This window comes from Saimiri boliviensis, chromosome 17 (assembly GCF_048565385.1).
Source record: "Saimiri boliviensis isolate mSaiBol1 chromosome 17, mSaiBol1.pri, whole genome shotgun sequence".
NCBI classification, from domain to species: Eukaryota; Metazoa; Chordata; class Mammalia; order Primates; family Cebidae; genus Saimiri; species Saimiri boliviensis.
In genome coordinates, this window is record NC_133465.1 from 53,339,690 (window position 1) to 53,363,194 (window position 23,505).

General features: G+C 34.8%; 1 protein-coding gene across 8 annotated transcripts in view; it reads left to right on the forward strand.

Annotated features, from left to right (window-relative positions):
• TANC2 (tetratricopeptide repeat, ankyrin repeat and coiled-coil containing 2) overlaps window positions 1-23,505 on the forward strand; it is a 442,578-nt gene that overhangs the window by 67,287 nt on the left and 351,786 nt on the right. Inside the window, exon 1 of one of the 8 annotated variants that reach the window (XM_074388823.1) lies at window positions 17,328-23,119. The exons of the other annotated variants lie outside the window; for them this stretch is intronic. The gene's annotated coding sequence lies outside the window, so the exon portion shown is untranslated. Of the gene's footprint in view, window positions 1-17,327; window positions 23,120-23,505 lie in introns of those variants that run through there. 8 annotated transcript variants of the gene reach the window in all.

The window sequence follows — 23,505 nt, forward strand, 5'->3', positions numbered from 1 at the left end:
ATACTAGCTTCATACAATGATTTGAGGAGGATTCCCTATTTCTGTTTTTTGGAATAGTTTCAGTAGGATTGGTATAAATTCTTCTTTGAATGTCTGATAGAATTCAGCTGTGAATCCATTCTGGTCCTGGATATTTTTTTGTTGGCAATTTTTTATATTACCATTTTAATCTCATTGCTTGTTATTGGTCTTTTCAGAGTTTCTGTTTCTTCCTGGTTTAATCTAGGAGGGTTGTGTATTTCCAGGAATCCATAGCCATCTCCTCTAGGTTTTCTAGTTTATGTGCATAAAGGTGTTCATTATAGCCTTGAATGATCTTTTGTATTTTGTGGCATCAGTTATAATATGTCCCATTTTGTTTCTAATTGAGCTTATTTAGATTTTCTCTCTTCTTTTCTTGGTTAACCTTGCTAATGGTTTATTGATTTTTATCTGTCCAAAGAACCAGCTTTTTGTCTCATTTATCTTCTGTATTTTTTTGTTGTTGTTTCAATTTCCTTTAGTTCTGCTCTGATCTTTGTTATTTCTTTTCTTCTGTTGGATTTCGGTTTGGTTTGTTCATGTTTCTATAGTTCCTTGAGGTGTAAACTTATGTTGTCTATTTGTGCTATTTCAGACTTTTTGATGTAGCATTTAATGTTATGAACTTTCCCCTTAGCACTGCTTTTGCTGTATCTCAGAGGTTTTTATGGTTTGTGTCAATATTATTGTTAATTCAAAGAATTTTTAAATTTGAATTTTGATTTCTTTGATCCAGCAATCATTTAGGAGCATGTTATTTAATTTCCATGTATTTGCCTGGTTTTGAGGGTTCCTTTTAGAGTTTATTTCCAAATTTATTCCACCATGGTCTGAGATAAAATTTTAGTTTTCTTAAATTCGTTGAGACTTGTTTTATGGTCTGTCATATGTTCTATCTTGGAGAATGTTTCATGTGCTGATAAGTAGAATGTATATTCTGCAGTTGTCAGGTAGAATGTTCTGTAAATATCTGTTAAGTTCATTTGTTCTAGGGTATGGTTTAAATCTATTGTTTCTTTGTTGACTTTCCATCATGATGACCTGTCTAGTGTTATCAGTGAAGTATTGAAGTCCCCCACTATTATTATGTTGCTGTCTGTCTCATTTCTCTGTCTCATTGTTTTATAAGTTTGGGAGCTCTAGTGATAGGTACATATATAGTTAGGATTGTTATGTTTTCCTGTTGGGCTACTTTATTATTATATAATTATATAATGTCCCTCTTTTATTATTATATAATGTCCCTGTTAGTCTTTTTTAACTGTTGCTTTAAATTCTGTTTTGTCTGGTATGAGAATAGCTACTTCTGCTCACTTTTGGTGTCCATTTGCATGGAATATTTATTTCCACCCCTTTACCTTAAGTTTATGAGTGTCCTTATGTGTTAAGCAAGTTTCCTGAAGACAGCAGATACTTGGTTGGTGAATTTTTATCCATTCTGTATGTTTTAAATGGAGCATTTAGGCCATTTACATTCAACATTAGTTTTGAGATGTGAGTGAATACTTTTGTATTCGTTGTGCTAGTTGTTGCCTGAATACTCTTTTTTTTTTCATTGTTATTGTTTTATAGGTCCTATGAGATTTATGCTTTAAAGAGGTTCTGTTTTGGTGTATTTCAAGGTTTTGTTTCAACGTTTAGAGCTCCGTTTAGCAATTCTTGTAGTTCTAGCTTTGGTAATCGCAGATTCTCTCAGCATTTGTTTGTCTGAAAAAGACCCAGAGGAGAAATGAAGTTTAGTGTTGTTGGATACAAAATTCTTAACTGATCATTGTTTTGTTTAAGGAAGCTAAAGATTGGACCCCAATTCCTTCTAGCTTATAGGGTTTCTGCTGAGAAATCTGCTCTTAATCTGATAGGTTTTCCTTTGTAGGTTACCTGATGCTTTTGCCTCACAGCTCTTAAGATTCTTTCCTTCATCTTGACTTTAGATAACCTGATGACTATGTGTCTAGGTGATGATCTTTCTGTGATGCATTTTCTGGGTGTTCTTTGAACTTCTTGTATTTGGATGTCTAGATCTCTGGCTGGGAAGTATTCCTCAGTTAGTTTCCTTGAATACGTTTTCCAAACTCTTCTTCCTCAGGAACACCAATTTTTCTTAGGTTTGGTTATTTAACATAAACCCAAACGTCTTAAAGACTTTATTTTAAAAAAAAATTCTTTTTTCTTTGTATTTGTCAGATTGGTTTAATTGGAAAGTTTTGTCTTTGAGCTCTGAAGTTCTTTCTTCTACTTGTTTGATTTTTTTGTTGTTAGAACTTTCTAGTGTATTTTGCATTTCTCTAAGTGTGTCCTTCATTTCCAGAAGTTGTGATTGTTTTTTATGTATGCTATTTCTCTGGAGATATTTCTGTCTGTATCCTGTGTCTTTTTAAAATAATGTATTTCTTTAAGTTGGTATTTACCTTTCTCTGGTGCTTTCTTGAATAGCTTAATAATCAACCTTCTGAATTCTCTTTCTGGCAATTCAGAGATTTCTTCTTGGTTTGGATTCATTACTGGTGAGCTAGTGTGATCTTTTTGGGGTGTTAAAGAACCATGTTTTGTTATATTATCAGAATTGTTTTTCTTGTTCCTTCGCATTTGGGTAGACTATGTCAGAGGAACTGGGGCTCAAAGGCTGCTGTTCCAATTCTTTTGTCCCACAGTGTGCTCCTTTGATGTGGTGCTCTCCTCCTTCCCCTAGGTATGGGTCTTCCTGAGAGCCAGACTGCAGTGATTGTTATTTCTCTTTTGGGTCTAGCCACCCAGCGGGACTCCCTGGTTACAGGCTGGCACTGGGGAGTGTCTGCAAAGTGTCCTGTGATGAGATCTGTCTTCAAATCTCTCAGTTGTGTGACTAATAGCACCTGTTCTGGCAGTGGCTGCAGGGGAGTGAAGTGGACTCTGTGTGGCACCTTGGTTGTAGTTTTGTTTAGTACACTGGTTTTCTTGAATGCTGGTTATGCTAGTAGTAAAGTCACGTTGACAGACTCAGGACCTCTGGTTAGCCAGGTTATTACAGGAGGTGGTATAAGCTATTGTTTTCTTCTTTCTTGGGGCAGGGTTGTGTTCTTTTATGTGAGGAGTAGGAGAGGGGTTCTTTTAAAATTCACTTAATGGAATAGATTATATTGATTGATTTTCAAAAATTAAATCATGCATGCATTCCTGAAATAAACCTCACGTCGTCATGGTCTTGGTCATGATGTATTGCTATACTTGATTTACTAAGGTTTCTTTTTTTTTCCCCCCTTTTATATTTATGAGAAACATTGATCTATGATTTTGATTTTGTAACATACTTGTCAGGTTTTGGTGAAGATTATGTTGACCTTATAAAATAACATTGGATATTTCATTTCCCTATTTTCTAGAAGCATTCTGTAACATTCTTCACCACCCCCGCCCCCCCAAGACAGAGTTTCGCTCTTGTTACCCAGGCTGGAGTGCAACGGCGTGATATCGGCTCACTGCAACCTCCGCCTCCTGGGTTCAGGCAATTCTCCTGCCTCAGCCTCCTGAGTAGCTGGGATTACAGGCACGTGCCACCATGCCCAGCTAATTTTTTGTATTTTTAGTAGAGATAGGGTTTCACTATGTTGACTGGGATGGTCTTGATCTCTTGACCTTGTGATCCACCCACCTCGGCCTCCCAAAGTGCTGTGATTACAGGCATGAGCCACCGTGCCCGGCCCACATTCTGTAACATTCTTAATTTTTAATTGAATTTTCATTGAATTCATCAGTGAAGTATGTAAGGTTGTGTTATTTGTGAGACGATTCTTAATTATGAGTTCAATGTCTTTGACAGATATTGGATTATTCATATTTTCTATTTCTTTTGAATCAGTTTTGTTAAGTTTCTGGTTTTCAAGGAATTTTTCTATTTCATTTGAATTTTATTGGCATAAACTGTTAATAATATACTTTAAAAAATAGCTTTCTATCTGTAAGATTTTACAGATGTTCCCTATTTCTGACAGTGATACTTAGTTCTGTCTCTTTCTCTTTCTTTTTAAAATTTCATTGATCTTTCTTGCAAGGGGTTTATCAGCCTTTTTGAAGAACCAAGTTTTAGCTTTTAAATTTTCTTTATTTTATGTTTGTTTTCTGTTTTATCAATTTTTGCATTTCATTGTTTCCTTCCTTTTTTGGGAGACGTTTTACTTGTTCTTGTACCTTTTTGAGAGAGAAGCTTAGACAGTTGATTTTTAAATTTTTTAAATATATGCATTTAGCATTAATTTTCTTCTAAGCACTGCTTTGCCAACATTCCACAAATATCAATATATATTTTCATTATTGTTCAGTTCAAGTTATTTTCTAATTTCTTCCTCTTTATTGCTTGTACTTCTGTACCACTTATAAGTATGTTACTCAATTTCCACACATTTGGTGATTGTTGTAGTCATCTTTTTATTATTACATTCTACAAAGAATAGGAACTATTCCTTGAAGTTTATTGAGACTTGTTTTGTGGCTCATTGTTTTTTTTTTTTCTTTATTTTTTTCTTGTATTTTTTTGGCCTGTTAAACTGAATGTGGCTCATTATTTGGGAGAGTGTTCCACATGCACTTGAGAAAATTATATAATCTTCTGTTGGACCTAGTGTTTCATAATTGTCCATTTGACCAAGTTAGGTAATAGCTTTCAAATCTTCTATATTGTTACTGACTTTTTGTTCCGCTTGGTTTGACAGTTACTGAGTTGACATGTTAAAATCTGCAGCTGTGATTGTGAATTGTGGATATCTCCCTGTTTCTGTCAGTTTTTGCTTCATTTGTTTTGTAGCTGTGTTGTTAGCTGCATACCCATTTAGGACTGTTATGATTTCTCAATAAGTTGCCCTTTATATCTTCATGAAATGCTCCTCTTTATCTCTGGTTATATTTCTAGTCCTTAATGCCTACTTTGATAATAATATAGCCATACCTGTTTTCTTATGATTAGTGTCTGCTTAATGTATCCTTTGCAGTACTTTTGCCTTAAATCCATCTCGTTTTTGTATTAGGGTATTTCTCTTGAAAATATTACGTAGTTCTTTTCTTTTGTTGTTAAATCCAGTCTGATAGTCTGTTTTATTTTTTGATAATCTACTTTAAATGCTATATTTAGTTCATTTACATTTTCAGTAGGTAAATGTAATGATTTGATTAAGTCTCCCATCTGTTATTCCTTTGTATAATATTTATTGTTTGTTCATGTTTTACATTTTTAAAATAACATTCTGGGTTTTTTTTTTTTTGTCTTTTAGCTGTATCTTGGGTTATTTTTAAAAAAGAGATTTCTCAAGGGATTGCATATGTCTTTAATTTGTTATGGTTTAACTAGAATTTTTACTACTTCGTGAGCACTGTAAGGAGGACCTTACACTATTTAATTCTATTTCTCTCTTTGTTGTCTTAAACTTTACATATAGTATGTATGCCACAATACATTGTATTACTCTTACTTTAAGTAGCCAGTGATCTTTAAGATGTCTTTAAAATGTCATTTTTATTTCAACACATATTTACCTCTTCTGGTATTCATTCCTTCTTGCAAAATGGTGTTTTTACCTGGGATCATTTTTTTCCACTCTACTGAGCTTCCTTTGAAATGTAGGTATGTTGGCAATGAATTAATGCAACTTTTCTTTTTTCAAAATATCTTTATTTGCCGTCAGTTTGAAGTTTATGTTTCCTGGTTATAAAACTAGATTAGCAGTTCTTTCTCTTTGAGTAGTGTAAAGATGTTATTCTATTGTCTTCTGATTTATATTGTTTCTGGTGAGAGATAGCTATAATTCTCAATTTTTTTTCCTTAGAATGTTATGTGTTCTTTTTTGCAGGGGGTGGGGTGTGTCTGGCTGTTTTAAGATCTTTATCTTGGTGGTCAGCCTTTGACTATGATATGCCTAGGTTTATGATTTTATTTCTATTACCGTGTTTGATTTTGGTTAACTTCTTGAGCCTCTGTGTTGATGTCTTTCATCAATTGTGGAAAACCTTGTAGTTCTTCTATCCTTTCATTACCTTTTTGAGGGGACTTTAGTTTATATATTAGATTGTTTGGTATATTCTTCCTCATATCTCTCAAACAAACTATATTATTTTTCTTTGCTTGTTTTGGTCGTTTTTTCCTTTGGCTAATTTATGTTGGCCTGTCTTTAAGTTTATTGGTACTATCTTTTGCTATGTCCAGTTAACTTCTAAGCCCAGCCAGTGAATTATTAATTTTAATTTTTTAGATAGTGTTTCTCCATTCTAGAATATCCATTTGGTTCTTTTGAAGATACTCCCTTTCTCTGTTAAAATTTTTCATTTTTTCTTTCTTTTTTATTTTTTTTTTCTATCTTTATCAGTTATTTCTTTACTTTAGAGCTAATAATAGTAGTTTGGTAGTTGATGTCTCTGCTAATTCCAATTTCTAGGTAATCTGTACATCTTCTCTTAATCATTTTATCACTTGATTAAGGATCATGTTTTCCTATTCCTTACATGTTTCAACATTTTTCTGTTGTTTATCAGACATTGTGTTTACAAGAACTGTAGAGACTGGAGTAAATAATATATATATATATATATTTTTTTTTCCCAGAGAGGGAAAGCCTTTTTCTGTGTTAGGCAGCTCTGATAAGGGACTAATCACTTCAGTTTGATGAGGTGCTGAAATAGGTAATGGCTAGGTTACAGTTTTGTTTGTTTCAATTCACGTGGATTTCAGATGTCTAGAGTCAAGTCTGTTCTATGTATATGTAGGCCTCTTTCTTTATCAGGAGTTTGGGATCTAAGCACCATCTTACTCCAGATCTTGCTCAGCTCTGCAGCCAAGGTTCTAGTCTCCCACATTGTTACCACTTAACAACAGTTTTTTTCAGAAGAATTAAGTGAGTAGGGAGACCTTGCATTGAACTTGGGGTTCCTTCATTTTCTATACCAGGTGTTGGTAAACTGTCACCTGCAGGCTAACTCTAATCTGCCACCTGTTTTATAAATAAAATTTCATTAGGACACAACCAAATTCCTTCTTTTCTGTATTGTCTATACTATGTTTGCATGCTGTAAGAGTAGAGTTCTGTAATTGTAACAGAGATTAAAGTATTTACTATGTGGCCCATTACTGAAGAAGTTTGTTGACCCTTGTTCTATAATTTCCAGCCAATTGACACAGTCATTACAGTTTTTGCTAACTTTTCTTTATCTCATCAGTCTCTGCTTATGGCAGGGCAGTCTTCTTCCTATCCATGCTTAGACTTAGTAAATTATGATGGTAGTCTTAGTAAATGATTTGATTTAGTAAATGATAAATGATATATCAAATGATATCATTTTACAAAATGATATGATGTGATTCATCAGATCATATTAACCCTCATCTTAGACTCCTACAATAGATTTCAATAGGTTTTAGAAAAAAGGTCAGAGTTTTTCACTAGGCCTATGGAGTCCTTGATAATATGAACACTGCCTTCCTCTCCAGCCACACTTTTAAACTTTAGCACTCCCTGGCCTTTCTTTTCAGTTTTCTTACTGATCTTGTCAACCCCCTTCATCACAAATTCCATCCAGTTCCCCTTTTATCTTTATAGTACACATCACTCTTTGAGTTATTTTACTTTGCTTGGTTTTGTTTTTCATTTGTCTTCCCCAATAAATATAAGCCTTATAAGTTCACTGTCTTAATCCCAGCATCTAGAGTGTTGCCTGAAAATTCTTAGGGTTTCAATGAATATTTGTTGCATTAATGAATGTACTGTTTTCTCTGACCTGGTCTCACTTGCTGTCAACTCCATCTTCCTGTTGTATTAATTTTCCTAAAGGATTAATGAGAACTTAGTTTGACAGGACCTGATCTGACTTCTGTTCTCTGGCATTTTTCCCTATAACTCTTGCTCAGAAACTTTCTACTTTATCAGAGTCAGACTTTTTAATGCCTTATATTTTCTGCATCCTTTTGACTATGACATTTACCCTGTGTAGAATAAACTTGCCATATATACTTGAGTCATCTCTTTTTTTAAAAAAATTATTTATTTTTTTGAGACAGGGTCTTGCTTTGTTACTCAGGCTGGAGTACTGTGGTGATCATAGCTCACTTCAACCTGAAACTCCTGGGCCAACTGATCCTCCTATCTCAGCCTCTCAGATACCTGAGATTACAGACATGTTCCACCATGCCTGGCTAATTTTTATATTAGTTTGAACACATGGATTCTCACCGTCTTGCTCAGGCTGATCTTAAACTCCTGGCTTCAAGTGAGCCTCACAACTCAGCCTCCCAAATTGTGGGATTATAGATGTGAACCACCATGCCCAGCCAGGTCATCTCTTTAAATCATCCTCAATCATTAAGTCCAACTTACATCTCACCCTAGTTCACAGTGATCATTCTCTGCCTCACCTACTATAGTGCTTATGTAGTGCCTGTTTTCTTAATGCAAAACTTAATAATGTAATGCCTTGTACTGTTTATTAACTTTCTAGTAATTCTTCCCTAAATGTAGTCTATCTTAAGAGTAAAGAATAGATACTCCCTTTTATTCCTGCAGCAGTTCATACTGCTACTGTATTTACATTTATATATAATGTGTGTATGTGTGTGTGTGTACACACATTTGCATGTGTTCTGTGTTTCGCAAAGGATTTTTATATGCATTACCTAATTTAATCTGCATCAAAAATATATGAGAGACTTAATAGGTGAGATATTAAAAGTCTTGCCCGAGATTATACAGCTAGTAGGAAGTCATGGAATTCTCACCTGTGTATTTTGCTGTCACTGAATAAATGAGACAGTCGAGTGGAATTAAGTCTAAACTGAAATCTGGAAACTCTCTTTTCTTTGAAGTAGCAACTCAGATGTTAGAGATTTTAAGTTGCTACGGATTACATCAGAGCAACAAGTAGCCAAGAATTTGGTGGCTTCTTGTGCTAGAGTTGAGAAATATTTTGAGAAATTTGTGTAAGTTTTTGCTCTTTGATTTTTTTCTTGTTTTTCATGGAAACATGTTAAATACAGGTTCCAGTTATGTGTTGTGGGTTGATTTGTCAGTTTCTTGTATGTTTTATTATTTGAAAAATTATTCTGTTAGACATTAAATGTAAACTAAACTAATTACCGTTAGTGTTTGTCCATGGCTTTCCTCACTAATAACTGTATGTTAATATATTGATGGTAATTTTTTAAAAAATATGTATGCTGTAGAACTTGGTCTCAACCATTTCTGCTCACACATTCCTAGAGTATTTACTGAAAATGTTAGGGATTCTCTATTAGAGTGGCATATGTGATGATTAGAAGTCAGAGAATGAAGTTTCGTAATATCTCCCAGTTGTGGACACCTTCATTTTTACTATATTCAGGTAGAATCTTTGGGGATGTGTAAGTAGGGAGAAAGGTTGGAAGGTAGAATGGAATGACAAATAGTGAAGGCTGTTGAAGAATTTCAGCAATTAGGTGCCAAACACAGTCTTTAAATAAGAGATCAGGGGCCAGGCATGGTAGCTCATGCCTGTAATCCCAGCACTTTCAGAGGCTGAGGTGGGAGGATCACTTGAGGCCAGAAGTTTAAGACAAGCTGGGCAACGTGGCAAAACTATGTCTCTACTAAAAATACAAAAATTAGCTGAGTATGGTGGTGCACGTCTGTAATCCCAGCTACTCGGAAGGCTGAGGCAGAATTGCTTGAACCTGGGAGGTTGAGGCTGCAGTGATCCTTGATCATACCACTGCACTCCAGCCTGGGTGAGTGAGACCCTGTTTCAAAAATATAATAAAATAAGAGATCAGCACAAATTGGTTAGATACCTATGTCCTTCCATGATTCTGTAACATCTATTCCTGGTGACCTTTGACTTCGTATCCTGTAAACCTCCCTTTTGTTTTTATTCACTCCTTTAAGCCACATTAACTGCCTCCTGCTTTAGGACTCTTATGCATGCTGTTCTCTATACCTAGAATGTTAGTTAGCTCCTGTACTTCATGGAGGTCTTTAATCAGAAATCACCTTCTCAGTGAAGTCTTTCCTGGCCACCAGATCTAAGACTCTAATGCCTTCATGTCGCCTTTTTATTTTGTCTTTCCTTTTAAATTTTGTCTCTGTAGCAATTATCATTATTTATCTTATGTCTTGCTTTTCTGCTTATCTGTCTTTCCTACTGGAATACAAGTTTCATAAGTCTACTCTCTTTTACACTGCTGTATCCTCAGCACTTGCCTAGCACATAGCAAGTACTCAGTAACATTTGTTTTATGAATGAAAACATTTTTTATAACATTTTAAGGATGATAGCTCTGGCATCATTGTATAGAATGGGCTGCAGTGAGGAAATATTAAGAGACAGTGAAAAGGCTAAAGAAGTAACTATAGGAATAAAGAGACAGAGGATACACAAGGAAGACAGTTTTGAGGTAGACTAGATAAGATTTGTTTACTAGAGTGGCTGGAAAGTAAAAAGAATGGGAGGAAATAATTTGTTCTGAAATTTCTGGTTAGAGACTGGCTGACTGGTACATTGCACTGTTCCAGGCCCATATTGGATATTCAGTGATCATATATTGAATGAATAACTATTCAGAGATAAACTGTTACCTTTTGCACTAAATTTTGCTTTCAAAGGAATTTATTTAGCTCTGTGGTTTATTTCCATTCTGAGTTTCTTTCTAAATTACCCTTATTCCAACTTTAGGGTTATGCTTCCCCAGGACTTTAAGACAATTTTAAATGTTGCAAGCCTTTTTAGCACTGCACTGCAATATTTTAGCCTAAAGATTTAATCCCTGAGCATCTACTTTCATAGATTGGCATTTTTAAAGTTTACTGCATCCCTCCATGTTGGTGAAGAAGGAAGACAGAAAGTAATGTAAGGCTTAGGCAGTCATCACAAGTCATTTTGTAACTAATTATTTCCCATTTAAAGGAAGTAAATTTTCATTCTTCTATTTAGTTTCTCCCTATCCTCAACTTGTACAAGGCATTTGAAATTTAAAATAGTTATTTCTTAGTACCAATTGAAGTTTCCCTGATAAAACTGCTTTCAGAAATGATCAATTCACATTTTAAACAACAATTTTTTAAAGGATTAAATTAATTTAAACTGGTTTAGTTTTGGCACTGTTGCTGAAGATCAGTTACTGTAGAAGTTGAAGTCTATATTAGTATGCCACTTATAATTATACATTTATAAATATGAGAGTGTGCAATGAAGAAAAAAATATTTGAGTAATAGACTGATTTTTGATTTTTTAAAAAGGGATTTAAATAATGAGTTAAATATATGATTTCATTCTTAATATGCTATTTTTCATAGGTATATTTTGATATAGAATAATGTTTGTGCCAAATTAAAATGATAAATTATTTTAGTACTGTCAAAATTTTCATCTGAATATATTTAGTTTTTTGTTTTCTTAGGGAACTTTAAATATTTTAAAGAAGAACCTCTTGATAATAGATTTGTATTCTGTAACATCCCATGGTCTCCTTATGCATAATATAATCATGCTTACTTCTGGTTTTTTTTTTTTTGAGATATATGAGAATTTTGTTGAAAACCCATACATGTACTCATAATAGTGAAAAGTTAATGATAGAACCAAAAATGAATGCAATATAAAGGAGCAAATGATAGTTTTAAAATTGGTATGGTACAGCAATCATAGACTCTTTGTTCCCAAGGGTCTCTAGAATACATTTCTATAAAGGAGAAGCATCTTCCCTACATGTTTTATTACTTATGTTAAAGAAAATCAATAACCAAAAATTTAACCTTAAAAACAAGTTCCACACTCTCCACTTCATTCCACTTTAATAGGTTTTCTTTTTTTTCTGTTCTGGTTTTATTGGATTCCCTGGAGAAAGTAGGTTAACTTGCTTTTTTCCAGATTTAGAGTGCTCTGACCTACAGTCATGATTCTTTCATTTGTCACTAAGAATCTAGCCATCAAAAATTCTGGTTCTTTAGAGGAGCCCCCAAATGGATTTTTAATACCTTACGGAGATAGAAAATAAGCTGGTCATGTCCATAAACCAAGAATGAACAAGGTAGGGTTTGCTTTTTCCTCTAATATTAATTTTAAAATATTGCATCTGTGTTATATTGAAGAAACAAGTAACATTGAAAATGTTAAATTAGAACGAGAGAGAATGTTTTGCTTGTAATATATGGGAAGTAAAACTTTACTTGTACTCTCAGGGTCTCCAGCTGGACCTGAGAATTAAATTGACATTAGGCAAATTAATAGGGGAAAAGCAAACAGACTTTTACATGTATGCCTCCATAGGGAAATGATGACCCAGACATGCATGTGTACTAAGTTGGACAAAAAGTAGTAAATTGTAAAAATGTAAAAAGACACAGGGGCTTGGGCTATGGAGAAACGATTAAGAAGGTATGAGGCTAGTTTTGCAAGGTTGGTTTGTTCAGATTTGCCTCAACTCCCCATCTCGGGTGGTAAGAATATTTCTTTTCTCCTGGTACAGGAAGGACAATTTTTACATTGGAGTTTCATCTCCACTTTTCAGGAAGCAAAAGGAAAGTTAGAATGCCCTTCTTGCATCTGCTGATTTTCAAGTTCCTTTAACTCAAAATAATTCTTATGCCAAAGTGACATGTTTTGGGATGGCATATTCTGTTGTCTTTCATATGATAACTTCATGACTCAGTAACTTTCTAATGAAATGTCTTTTATAAAACTGCTTCATATATTTGCAGGCCAGTGTTGCTATCAGAAAAAAAAAAAAAAAGGAAAAAAGAAAAACAATTACTTCATGTGGTCAATAGAATGTATCAGTGAAATAATACTGGAAAAAGATACATGATAAAGATATAACATTCATTTATACAAAAATGGTTTTACTGTTTTCACTGGAACCAATAGTATTGAAATGTCCTTATGTATTTAAAGATTTAAACTTGGAAAAAATACTTTGTTCATTTCTTCATACAGTTGATTTGGATTCAGCATACATTTATTAAGTGTTTATTATGCACCATGTTAAGTACTTTAACCAAAATTATGCTCATATATTACACAGCCTACGTTAGCTTGAAATATGTGTAAAAATTTGAAAAATTTGGGATTATTTTCTTTTTGCTCACTAAAGATTTTATTTTTGGACCTCATAGTTTTGATTAGGAAAGAATTTGGTAAATAACATTTATAATTATTGTAAAGCTGCTTAGCTGGTAGTTTATGCCAGACCAAAGGTGTTACTGGGAACAGAGACTTGTCTATTTTGATCCTTGGTCTATAGCATAATGTTTTATAATACATATTTGTTAAATGACATACATTTTCTGAAAAACTCATAACATTATTCTGGTCTTAGGTTTTGTGATTTAAAAAAATTATAACTAGTTTTCAATCATTTTGAAATAATTTAGAAACCCTTTAGAACAATGCTGTTCAGTACAACTTTCTGTAATGATAGATATATTTTATAAATCTGCATTGTCTTGTACTGTAATGGAAAGAACTTATGGCTGCCTCCTGTTTAGGTTCATTAATTGACTCCACAAAGATTTTTTAGTGCTTACTGTATATCAGAAATTGTGATACATGATGGAGATATTTCCTAGTCTCCGGGAGCTCAAAGTTTAATACAGGACAGAGATTTCTAAACCATAGTAACAATATACTTGGAGGATAGGCTGGGAGGAGAGGAGAATGCAAGTTGAATTATAAAGGACAAGTTAATAGGGGTCCAAATAGAAAAAGCAGCATTTGCTAGTAAATGGAGAGAGGAGATATGTGGTCTATCCTAGTCACTGCAATAATTCTCTTTCTGGAACCTAGGGTGAGTAAGAAAGTTGCTAAAAAGTATCGACAGTTTATCACAGTAATCACTCATCAGTTAATCATATGCTTTGTGTGTCATGCTAAATACTTTGGATTATATCCTTAAAGCTGCAAGTGAGCCACTGCAGGGTTTTAAACTGGTAAGTAAAAATGATCTTAACATCTAAGCTTAGTCCTCTTGACCTCATAGTTATTAAACTTGAACTTTTTAGAGGAAATAGGAGTTTTATGTTAAAATTTGCATTTGATTAGGTTCTGTATAGTCTCCTCCTGAGTCAGTTTTATTTGCCATTGTGGTAGTTAGGATGGTTAGAATTACTAGAGATCCAATTTAAAATACTGAGACATTGAAGGGGATTTATATATTCATATAACTAAGAATTCCAGAAGTAGGAAGATTGCAGGTAAATTGATTCTGAAGCTCAGCAACATTGCCAAAGACTCAATTTCTTTCTCCCTTTCTACTTTGCCGTTTTTAACGTATTGGTTATTATTCTCAGGTTTGTCCTAACATAGCTGCAAGATGACTGCAGTACCTTCAGCTTTCACATCCACACACAGCATTGTTCATAGACTACTAGAACAGCTAATCCCTTCTTGGATCCCTTTTTAAGTTAGAAAAACTTTGCTAACAGACACCCCACTGGTCGCTGCCCTCCATTTACCTCACATTCCAATTGGCCAGGTTCTATCACTTAACCATTCTTAAGCCAGTTAACGAAATTGCAAATGTTGTTATTGAGATTCATTTACTCATCAAAGCTTAACCCCTGAGAACCAGCCTCCCTTGAAGCAAATACCTAAAATAAAATCAGGATTCTTTTAGCATGAAATAGAGGATGGATAGGCAACTCGTGGAGTCTGCCGCTTTGTTTTTCTAACCTAGTTTTGGGTTTTGTTTATTTTAAAAATTAACAGTCTTTCTCATCCCACGAGTTAGAAAGACAAGCCCAAATTTGCCTAATATAGGAAAGACAAGACAACCTTAAGTTTGTTAATAATACTAATATTTTGAGAAGAAGTTTGCAGAATGTAGAGCTTTTGTAGTATAAATTAATCTATGTGAGGCTTACCACTTTGAAGATCTTAAATGACTTGGTTCTTGACTGCAGAGCTGAGGACTGGGCCTCAAACTATAGGATTTTAGTATCAGAGGCCCTGGCTGGGAAACCAACCAGCAGATCATCCCAGAAGACAGATTTCTATGATTGTTCTTAACCAGGGGAATTGTCTTCTGGAATAAGAGTGGATGGGAGATTTTCTCCTATTGAATTTTTTTCCTAAACATATAATTTTAATGACATAAATCTTTTTTGTACCTGAAAGAGGACAGGTTTTTTCACACTAAAGTATTAGGAACATATTTGTCTGTTTTTTTTTTTTGTTGTTGTTGTCACCTTTTATCCTAACCACAGAAGACTTGGCTGGGGAATGTTCTTTGGGAGAAAGAGAATATTGAAGAAAACATGATTTTTTCCAAAGTAAACCTAGCTGTACTATTTGCTTCAAAAATTTACATCACACTTCATGGTCTTAGCTCTGGTATTATTCATTTACTAGTCAGTATAGTCACTTCTTTACTCGGAATATTGTGTTACTTTGCCATTCTACTTTGTTTCCATTTTAAAAATGGTCAGACCATTCAGTCTTCCTTTCTGTTAAGCTTCCAGTGGATCCATGCTCTAAGTCTGAGGTACTGTTAGATACTTCTTTCCTTCCTTTCTGTGTTATCTTTTCATCCCTGATTAGAGGGTGAGCGCTTAATGTGAGCCAGGTAAAGTATTGGGGAACATAGTTTACTTAGAAATAAAAGACATAGTTTTTGCCAGATTATACTGCCTGGCATAAATAAACCAGTATTACTAAAATACAGTACGAGAAGTATTGTGATAAAGTTGTACACAGGGTACTAAGGGAGTTCCAAGAAGGACTCAATCTCAGACTGGAGGGAAATGGAACAATTCTTGGAGGAGGTGGTGACTATCACCAAGCCTACATAGCAGTTAGCCACTTTGAGAAATGGGGAAGAGGAAATTTCTGGCACAGAGTACAGCAAGTGTAAAGACATGAAGTTGTGAGAAAACTTGACACATTTTGTGAACTATATATAGGTAGTTTGGTACTGTGGTTCACTCCCATTTCTTATATCTATTTCTTTCTGCATGTCTATTTCATTCTCTCACAAACTTGTACTGTTGTTTCCTCTGCTATTCAGTTCAAATAGTAGAACATAGCTACCAACATCTGAGCTTTGTATCTTATAGTCCAGGCACCCAGAGGAGGATACTGATTCAGTTCTTTTGTTTTCAAATCCATAAGCTCATTGGGTAGGTCAACCTTGGTCTTATTTAGGTCTGGTGTCCACCCTTTCACAAGTCAGTTACATTTTGGACTATGGTGTGGGTAAGGTTTGTGATCATCTCAGCTTGGGTTAGCTACATATCCCAGTGCACTTCCTCTATGGTAGAGGGAGGAAGTAAATTAGGATAACGAGTGAAAGTTTTTAAAGGGCCGTTCCCAGAAACGGGTGTATGTGACTTTGGGTAGGTAAAATGACATGCCGATCTGTAGGAGCTATTGCAGCAGCATCCAGGCAAGAGATAATGAGGGTCTGAACTAAGAGCATGGCAGTGGTATGGAGAAAAGATCAACTGAACTGCATGATTGATTGGGTGTAGGTCAAATGAAGGAAGAGCCTTAGCCTTACTTTTTAATTTACTCAACAAAAATACTTACCGAGTGCTTCCTAGAGCTACTGGAGATAGAGCAGTGCTATGTATCAAGTTACTAAAAGAAAACCTTTTTCTATACTCACACATTGTGACACCAAATGTGTCCCATTAAACAAGTCTCCAACTCTTCCAGTACCAACTGGGTATCCTACAATTTAATTCTGACAACCAAGAGTCAGTCATACTCCACAGGTTGAGGACTAGTCCCACAAGACTGCCCCTCACTTAGACTCTTAACTGCAAGTCCAGACCCTTGTACTTTGGACCTACAAGCTATTATTTCTAGGTGCCCATGGCTTCCTCCTTGGGTTCAGTAATTTGTCACAACAGTTCACAGAACTCAGGAAAATACTTAACATTTACCAGTTTATTATAAAGGATATTACAGAGAATCCATATGAACACCCAGATGAAGAAGTACATACGATAAGATCAGAGCACACAAGCTCTGTTCCTGTGGAATTGGGGTAGGGTTGCCCCACTCCCCTGATATGAGGTTCATTGACCCAGAAACTGTGAATCCCATTGTTTAGGGTTTTTGTAGAGGCTTCATTATGTAGGCCTGATTGATTAAAGCATAGGCCACTGGTGATTGAACTCAATCTCCAGTCTTTTTCCCTTCCCTAGAAGTGAAATTTGAGGTGATGATGGGTTATCCAGAGGATGTTAGATATTTGGGTTATGGACTCTGAAAAGAAGGCAGAGAAAGAAATAGAGAATTAGAAGTCATGACCATCTAGTCGTAGTTGAAGTTTTAAAAAATTATAAGGTAGAATTTCCTTTTTTTTTTTTTTTTTTTTTTTTTTTTTTTTTAATGAAGTCTTGCTCTGTCGCCATGCTAGCGTGCAGTGGCGTGATTTCAGCTCACTGTAACCTCTGCCTCCCAGGTTCAAGCAGTTCTCCTGCCTCAGCCTCCCAAGCCTCGACCACACCCAGCTGATTTCTTGGATTTTTGGTAAAGATGGAGTTTCACCATGTTAGCCAGGATGGTCTTGATCTCTTGATCTTGTGATCAACCTGCCTCAGCCTCCCAAAGTGCTGGGATTACAGCAGTGAGCCACTGCACTGGCCTAGAATTTCCTTTTTTATTTTGATGTGCAGTTTTATGAATTTTCACACATTAAATGTGTGTAGATACCATCACAACTAGCCTACATCAACTTACAGTTTACATCATGATATTCCTTTCTAGTCACTCCCTTCTTCCATCCTTCACCTGAGAAATCAATGAGCTATAAAGATGGTTACACTAAACAACATGTTTTCAATGTAGATGAAACAGTTTTGTATGGGAAGAAGATGCCATCTAGGACTTCATCACTAGAGAGAAGTCAGTGCCTGGGTTCAAAGCTTTGAAGGACAGGTTGACTCTCTTGTTAGGGACTAATGCAGCTGGTGACTTAAGTTGAAGCCAGTGCTCATTTACTGTTTCCAAAATTCTAGGGCCCTAAAGAATTATGCTAAATCTACTCTACCTATGCTCTATAAATGGAACAATAAATAAAGCCTGGATGACAGCATATCTATTTACAACATGGTTTACTAAATATTTTAGGCCCACTGTTGAGATCTGCTGCTCAGAAACAAAGATAACATTCAAAATAATGCTGCCCATTGACAGTGTATCTAGGCACTCAAGAGCTCTGATGGAAACATTCAAGGAGATTAATGTTATGTTCATGCCTGTGAACACAACATTCATTCTTCAGCCATGGATCGAAGAGTGAATTTTGACTTTCAAGGCTTATTATTTAAGAAATACATTTTGCAAGGCTATGGTTGCCATAGATAGTGATTCCTCTAATGGATCCAGGCAAAGTAAATTGAAAATCTGGGAAGGATTTACCATTCTAGATGCCGTTAAGAACATTTGTGATTCATGGGAGGAGGTCAAAATGTCCACATTAACAGGAGTTTGGAAGAAGTTGATTGCAACCCTCATGGATAGCTTTGAAGACTTCATTGGAGGACGTCATTGTGAATGTGTGGAAATAGAGAGCTAGATTTCAAAATAAAGCCTGAAGATGTGCTGAATTGCAGTAATCTCATGATAAAACTTGAATGGATAAGCACTTACTTACAAATGTGCAGAGAAAGTGGTTTCTTGGGTTATGGAGTCTATACCTGGTGAAGATGCTGTGAATGTTGTTGAAATGACAACAAAAAATTTAGAATATTTCATAAACCTAGTTGATAAAACAGTGCCAGGGTTTGAAAGGATTGACTTCAATTTTGAAAGAAATTCTACTGAGTAAAATGCCATCAAATAGTATCATGTGCTACAGAGAAATCTTCATGAAAGGAAGAGTTAGTTGATGTGGCAAACTTCATTTGTTATCATAAGAAATTGTCACAACCATGCCAGCCTTCAGAAACTAACACCTTAATCAGTCAGCATCCATCAACAAAAAAGACCCTCCACCAGCAAAAAGATCCCAACTTTCTGAAGGCTCAGATGACAGGATTTTTTAGCAAGAAAGTATTTCTAATTAAGTTATATACTTTTCTTTTTGGATATAATGCTATTATAAACTTAATACAAACATAATAGACTACAGTATATTGTAAACATAACTTTTGTCTGCATTGGGCAACCAAGAAATTTGTGTGACTCGCTTTATTGCGATCATAATTTTCTTGCAGTAGTTTGGAATGGAACGAGCAGTATCTCTGAGATATCCTGTATATGACATTTGAAGACTGGCTTCTTTCACTTGGGATAATGCCTTTGAGATTCATCTGAGTTGTTGTGCCACACAGCACTAATGTGTGTTCCTTTTTATTGCTGAGTGGTATGCCATTGTATGGATGTATTGTTTGCTTATTCACCCATTGAACATATGGATTATTTCCAATTTTAGGTGATTATGAATAGAGCCACTTTAAACATTCATGTATGGATTTTTGTGTGAGCATAAGTTTTCATATCTGTAGGGCTGATGCCTAGAAAGTAGGATTGTTGGATCATATGGTAGGTGTATGTTTAACTACATAAGGAACTGCCAAACAATTTTCCAGAGTAGCTGTACTCTTCATTCCCACCAGCAACATATAAGAGTTCCAATTGCTCCACCCTCTTGGTGGCACTTGATATTGTCGATTGCAAAAAATTTTAGTCATTTTATGTGTAGTGGTATTTCATTTTGGTTTTAATTTGCATTTCTCTAATGGCTAATGAACATCTTTTCATGTGCTTAGTCTTTTATGTATCTTCTATGGTGAAGTGTCATCAGATCTTTCGCTCATTTTTTGTTTGTTTTCTCAATGGTGAATTTTAAGAGTTCATTGTATATTCTGTCTATAAGTCTTCTGTTGGTTATGTGTTTTGCTTGCTTTGTTTATTCTCTTAACAGTGTTTTGTTAAAGTTGATTTATCTTTTTTTAATGGTTCATGTTTTTGATCTCATATTTAAAAACTCTTTGCCTAACCACAGGTCATGAAGATTTCTTATATGTTTTTTCTAAAAATTTTCTATTTAGATGTATGATACATTTTTTATATAAAGTGTGAGGTTAAGGTTGATATGTTTGGGTTTTTTTTTTGTGTGTGTGTGTGTGTGTGGGTATGTAATTGTTCCAACACCATTGTTGGAAAGACTACACTTTTCCTTTGAATAGCTTTTGCACTGTTGTTACAAATCAATAGGCTGTATTTATTTGGGTCATTTCTACCCTGTCTGTTCTGTTAACTGATCTCTTTGTATTTTTTTTTTTTTTTTGCCAGTTCTGCACTGTTTTGATTACTGTAGCTTTATAGTAAGTCTTAAAATAGGGTTGTATAATTCCTCCAACTTTGTTCTTTTTCAAAATTGCTGTAGCTATTTTAGATCTTTTGCTTTTCTATATAAATTTTAGAATCATCTTGTCTGTCTATAAAAAGATCCTTCTGGGATTTTAGGTGGAATTACATTAAATCTATAGATCAGCTGGGATAGAACATTTTTTCCATGTGGGGTCTTCCAGTACATGAACATGTTATGTCTTTCCATTTGTTTAGTTCTTCCCTGATACTTTTCATCAGCATTTGGTAGTTTCCAGTATACAGATATTTTCGTTAGACTTACACTTAAGTATTTTTTTTAAGCTAGTGGTACATTAGTCCCCTCTGTCCACAGGGGATACACACCACAGGCCCCAGTGGATTCCTGAAACTGTAGATAGTACCAAACCCTATATATATTTATGTCTTTCCTTATACATACATATATACCTATGATAAAGTTTAATTTATAAATTACACATAGGAAGATACAATAATAACTAATAATAAATGAACAATTACGACAAATATGAATGTGGTCTTTTTCTCTCAAAATATCTTATTGTGCTTTATTCATCCTTCTTGTGAACTGTTGATCATACAACGGATATCACTGCTAAGCATATCTAAATGACTAATGGGCAGGTAGGATATACAGCGTGGATATGCTGGAAGTTACTGACTAATGACAGGTACAGTATACAGCAGTGGATATGGTAGAAGGGATGATTTACGTCCTGGACGGGATGGTGTGAGATTTTATTACACCACTCAGTATGGAGTATAATTTAAAACTTATGGATTGGTAATTTCTGGGATTTTCCATTTAATATTTTGAGACTGCAGTTGACTGTGGGTAACTGAAACCATGGAAGGAGAAATCACAGATGAAGACTCTTGTTTTTAAAATTTTGGTTTCTTACTGTACATTGCTAATATTTAAAACATATATATACAGGCTGGGTGCAGAAGCTCACACTTGTAATGTCAGCACTTCAGGAGGCCGAGGCAGGTGTGTGACCTGAGGTCAGGAGTTCAAGACCAGCCTGGCCAACATGGTCAAACCCGGTCTCTATGAAAAACACAAAAATCAGGTGGGCATGGTGGTGGTTGCTTGTAATCCCAGTTACTTGGGAGGCTGAGGCAGGAGAATCACTTAACTCGGGAGGCAGAGGTTGCAGTGAGCCAAGAACGTGTCATTGCATTCCAGCACAGGTGACAGTGTGAGATTCCATCTCAAAAAAAAAAAAAAAAAAAAAAAAAAGTGGTGGGAGTGGGTATTCTTGCCTTGTTTCCTGATCATTGGGGAGAAACATTGCTTTTCACCAAGAAATATGATGTTAGCTGTAGATATTTTATAGATGTTCTTCATCAAATTGAAGTAGTTACTCTATATTCCTAGTTTTCTTCAAGTACTAAATGTTTTTAAAATACTTTTTCTCTGATTAGGTAATAAGATCATGTGATTTTTCTTCTTTGAACCATTAGTATGGTAGATTGCACAGAATGATTTTCAAATACTGAACTAGTCTAGCATTTCCAGGATAAACCCCACCTACTCATAGTTTATTGTTCTTTTTCTACATTACTGGATTTTGTTTGCTAATATTTTGTTGAGGCTCTTTGTTTCTATGTTCATAAAGGGATTTTGGTGTGTAGTTTTCTTTTTTTGGTAATTTCATTATCTGGCTTGACATTCAAGTAGTTCTGTCATGATGAGTTGGGAGTATTTGCTGCTCTTTTGTTTTCTGGAAGAAATTCTAGAATTTGTGTTATTTCTTTAAATGTTTGGTAGAATGTACCTGTTTAGTTATTTGGGCTTGGATATTTCTTTTTCTTAATTTTTTAAACTATAGACTTTATTTAATAGTTATAGCAATATTCAGGTTACTGTTTGATCTTGAATGAGTTTTTAGTAGTCATTATTTGCTAAAAGGTGTGTTTAAAAGACCAGGCTCTGCTATAGAATAGCTTTATGACCTTGGGAATAAGTACCTTAGCCTTAAACTCTCTGTCCTTAATTTGTTAATCTGAAAAATCAAAGGTTTGGATTTGTCTTTTTTAAGGTTTCTTCCAATTTTGCAAGTCTGGTGGATAAGAATTTATGTGTTTGAAGTTTGTGTGAAAGGAATGTGAGCCTCTGTTTCTTGTTTTATCTGTGATTTATTGAGCATTGATTTATTTAGATTCACTTTGCCTTTTTATCAGATAAGTTCCCCATTTCCTTCTCATAAATGAATTATTTGTTGATGAAAGGTATGGGTAGAGGAAATCTTATTTATGCATTTATATATATAATATACTTATGATATGTAAAAAATTACTTTCATAAGCTGTTTCATGTGAGAAAATTAAGACACGTGTTAGTATTTAGTGCTAAATTTTTTTGAAAAAATTATCAGTTTAGAATTTTAGAAATGTTAGAAATACATTTCTCTTTTGGTGATTGTCCATCTGAATCTTCATGATTAAAAAATTCAGTTTTTTTGGCTACTTAATAGAGTCAATGTCTGTATAAGTATTTTTTGCAAAATCATCTGGCATACTGTTGTGCATTCTGTCCTTTTGTTGGATTAAAGCAAAGTGAAAGTAGCATACAGATTCACTGCTGAAGGAAACATTAAGTTGCAGGCTGCAGCTGGAGGATTTTACGTAGGCACCTGTGGGTTTGAGTGCGTTCAATATACAGACTGCAGCAGGAGGCTGGCACTGACTCTGCTGACTCCAGTACACTCCTTCACTGCTGTTCTGCCGATTTCTCCACTGTCCAGAAAACAAACAAAATGGTGCAGCATGTACAGGGCTTGGGAAAAAAATAACCGTCAGTATGATCCAGAGGTGAGTTTGCTACATTGAACAGGAGAGAAAATTGTTAACAAGATTAAAGGCTTGGATGTGGTTCAGTATGTCAGATGTCTTTAGCTGTTTTAATATTTGATTCTGGCCAGTAAGAATGAAACTGTTGTAGTTCTAAAATCTGCAGGCCTTCTATATAAAGAGGTTCAGGTATATTGCATGTATAACATTACTAGATGCATGCTGGTAGTTTATAAACATTTATATTTATATTAAACATGTGCAGTGTCTGTATCTATATAGATAGGTGTTCGTGAAGATTTTTTCTATTAATACTGGATTTTTTAAAAGTAAGCACTTGTAGTTTTTATGTTTTCTCTGTTGTACATTTGTCGCAGCTTTCCCTATATTGTTCATTTTATAATAGC